Genomic DNA, 4,302 nt, shown 5'->3' with positions numbered 1-4,302 from the left:
CAAACCGAAATTTCAGCAATGTAAAGCAAGTTTTCTTTTTTTAATATGAAGGTTTTAATACATTTAAGCAAGCAATGGATTTGATGTCTATTACAACAGGAGTAAAGTAGTTTTTACATGTTTAATCAAGATTTGTTTTATTTTAGTGGTATAAATTGTCTGAATTCTGTTTAAAGCTACATATACCAACTTTTTTAGTAGCATGGCAGAATCTCTCTCTCTTGCGGAATTTGCGGGATATAAGATTTTTGCAGGTGGGAGAAGGATAAACGTAAATGCAAGAAACAATAATGGGAGCGGGTATGGCGGAGCGGGACTGGAGCAGGATTTTAAAAATAATCCTGCACAGGGTTCTATTTTGCAATGGCAACGCATGCTGTGGAATTTTAGTGCTTTGTATAAATGGCTGCTGCTTTTTGAGCTGTCAACTGCCAATTGATATTAAAGTTCATTTGACTAACTACAGCTGCATGCAAATCTCATGGAATATCTTTAGTACATTTCAACACTACCTAAACCACAAGAAAAAGAGAGACTGAACACTTTGTGGGAGGGACCATCGCTGATATGTGTTTATATGGAGGCTGGTACAGTATAGTCCTGAATCCTGGTTAGGCCCCTCTGCAAATTGCAAATATTACAAATAAGAAGCTGTTTCATGTGGTCCTACGGAGTCTGTTACAAGCCCAACAGTGGAGAAGAGGGAGTGCAAGTCTTTAGATCTGGCACACCCACATAGTGATGGCACCTAGAGCATCAGCTGAATTCCTTATACCAAGTTTAGCCTCTCACATCTATTTGGGCCTGCCCTCTAGGCCAGTGGTCTCCAAACTTTTTTGACGGCACACCCCTATCAGTAAAAAAATTTTGAGCACGCACCCCCTGCCACACCGAAGCGCAAAAAAAAAAAAAAAGAAAAACCCCTGGGACTGCCGCCCGAATGCGGAAGCAAAAAAAAAAACAAAAAAAGAAAGAAAAACTCCTACCGTGCACCCCCAAAGATCCTCTTGCGCACCCCACTTTGGAGACCACTGCTCTAGGGAGCTAACCAGACTGCAGGGAGTGGACCCAGCTGCTAAATCCCTCAGTGTGTAAAGTCTCTAGAGTCTGAATGGAATGCAGGCACTTCCCCAGTCATAGGATCTCTAAGTTCACTAAGCAAACAGTGTGTTTAGCACCCTCTCCTAAGAGCTTAAACCACATGGGCACAGCCCAGTCCCTGGAATCAGTGCTGACCTGGGGGACTCCCTCAAACTCTAAATACACCCTGCCTACCCCAGAATCCCACTACTAGTGTGAGCTTTCTAGTTTACCACTTCAAGGGGCCATATGGTAGACATAGCAGATAACACACACAGACTTTGCACAGTACTTGAACACAATATTGCTCTTAATAGAAAAAAAAATACACAGATCTATTAAAAAAAAAAAAAACCCTACATGCATTTCTCTGCCTCAGTTTCCTTTCCACTGCAGAATATTCTTTGAGTGTGGGCAAAGTCACCTAGGTTTATTCAGTATTCTTAAATTGCAGTAAGTGGCTTCTGTGCTGAAACACAAAGTATTTTTTCCTTGGACAGTCCATCCCCTTCTTTTGCCTGCCCCATCTTCCTGTGTGTCTGGTCTCGGAGTCCTCCCCCAAGAGTCCTGTCTCTGTCTTGTTTGGGAATTTTCCATTCTCCCAATGTCTGCCACCTGCAGAGATCAGGTAGAGGGAACTGGTTTCCCTAGGAGTTGGTTAGGTCTTGTCTACACTGCCAGTTTACAGCACTGCCACTTTCTCGCTCAGGGCTGTGGAACCCCCCCCTAACCGCCCCCCCCCCCAAGCACTGCAAGTTTCAGTGCTGTAAAGTGGCAGTGTAGACAGTGCACCAGCGCTGGGAGCTACTCCTATCGTGGGGGTGGGGGGGTTGTAAGCCATGGTGGTTCCACAAACTGGAGGCATTGCATGAAACAACATAGACTGAATTCATAAATTGTATAGATTTCCCCCAAATCATCACATGGTCCATATATAATAAACAGCAAAACCCCAGTAATTGTGGTAGCTTTGGGGGGGGGGTTAGATCATCCTTTATTTGAGTACCAGTGCTGCCAACTCTCATGTTTTTGTTGTGAGTCTGATGATAATTATTGTTTTCCTTAAATCCCCAGCTCCTGGAGTCAACTGGATATGTGATGATTGCGGCTTTCATTCTTAAAGAAAAAGTAAGTTTCTAGCCCTCACGGCTGTGGAGGACACTTCAAAATGTGACCCTTGTGCACCCTAAAGGCTCAAAAAGTGGAAGGCAAATAAAAAACACCAAATCTATTATTTTTACATAATTTCATGATTTTAAAGCCAATCTCAAAATTTTTGGTGAGCCTGACTCATGATTTTTGAACACTTGGTTGGCAATACTGTCTCTAACTGCTGAAGATTCTTTGGAACTTCAGATTCATAACAGGATCAACTCAGCTCTTTCATTTGGGGGATAAATCAAGTGAGTGCCAAGCCTCGAATCTACATCAGTCTTTCCAATTAGGACTTAAAGCACTGGGGAGAACTTTGTAAATGATTTCAAGAAATCAATTTGTTACTTTATTGGCATAGAAGCTACTCAGAGAAGATCAAAGATCTCTCTGCTACATGCCAAAGGTGTTTATGCCACAACATTGATTTTCCCAGGTAGGATTCACAATGTGTTAGGAGTTTTATCCCCTCCAACCATTTAGGATTGTCTATTTCTCCATTTCTGATACAGTGGAAGCTTCCTCCATAACATGAGGCTTATTGTCTCTCTTAATTTCAGTTAAGTAAATCTGTGGCAAAGACTGGAAGAATTTCCCTAGTTATATTTGCACTGTTTTTAAGTTCTGGTTAGTAAGAGGTCCAACTTTGTTTACAGAGAGACAGTCGTCTCTGCCTTTGTGGTGATATATGCCTGTTTGTTTTCTCTCTTGCTTTCCCTTTTCCCATGCTATTCATGTTAGCTTTATGTATGTGTTATGAAACAAACAAACAAACAGTCCTTTTAAAAACAGAGGTCCTTTGTGCCGTCCGTACTTATTGACCTCCAACAAACATGCTCAGCAACTGGCCCAAACTGTTCTGCAGTAAGGAGAGCAGATTGCTCACAGGATGGGAAAAGGAGCATCCTGTGAGAGTGCTGTACCATTACAGATTACATAGGTCTAAGAATGGGGCTGCTCTCACCAGGTTTAACTCTCTGCACCTGGACTAAGGAAAGAGAACCTAGTGCAGCCCTCGTTCTGAAAGCAGCTTAAGCGAGACCAGAGGCCGTCAATAAGCGGACCATGGGCCAAATCCGGACCGGTGGACCCTTTTGAAGGAACCCTCATATCTTTTTATTTACTTATCGTTATTTTTGGATTATTATTTTCTCTAGAGCCTGGGTCAGCAACTTTTCAGAAGTGGGGGGCCGAGTCTTTGTTTATTCACTCGAATTTAAGGTTTCGCGTGCCAGTAAAACATTTTAACCTTTTTAGAATGTCTCTTTCTATAAATCTATACTATATAACATTTACTTTACATACAATAGTTTAAAGGTTTTTAAATTGTTTAAGAAGCTTCATTTAAAATTAAATTAAATAGCAGAGCCCCTTGAACCACTGGCCAGGACCCGGGCACTGTGAATGCCACTGAAAATCAGTTCGCGTACCGCCTTCAGTACAAGTGCCATAGGGTGCCTACCCCTGCTCTAGCGGCTGGACCTTGACTAGAGCTTGACCAAGAAATTTGGACTTTGACAAAAACGAATTGATGTTCTCTGGCTGGACAATGGTGTGGGAGTGAGGACCCTGGGGTCTGTTTGCAGTGCGGGGGGGGGGGGGGGCGGACTAACAACCCGGACTCCTGGGTTCTTTTCCTGGGTTTAGCTCTGTGAATTGGGTGCGGGGGAGCGACGAGCCCTGAGGCCTGTGCCACAGAACACGTGACCAGACACCTGCATCCCTTCCCAACTCTGGGATTCTTGCCTCCTACTGGTCGGCTCCCCCGAGAAGCCACCCTAACGCATGCGCACTAGCGCCAATAACAGCCGGGCCCAGAAAACGCATGCTGTTTGAGAAGTGACGGGGCGGGTGTGGAGTATTCGGAGTGGCACATGCGCAGTGTAAAAAGACGGCGCTTGGTGGTGGCGCAAGCGCAGTGATGACCAGGTGGCACCTCGGGGAAGGACATGCGCAGTTACTTGAGATAACGTTCCGCTGGCACATCCGTGGGTGGGGCGGTGTCTGCGCGGGGAGGCTGAGCGATCGGCCGGCAGCCTCTTGCGTCAGAGTGGGCGGTGCCTCAGGGCT

This window comes from Trachemys scripta, chromosome 2 (genome assembly GCF_013100865.1).
Source record: "Trachemys scripta elegans isolate TJP31775 chromosome 2, CAS_Tse_1.0, whole genome shotgun sequence".
Taxonomy (NCBI): Eukaryota; Metazoa; Chordata; order Testudines; family Emydidae; genus Trachemys; species Trachemys scripta.
The sequence above is the reverse complement of the archived record's forward strand: the minus strand, read 5'-3'. Positions refer to the sequence as shown.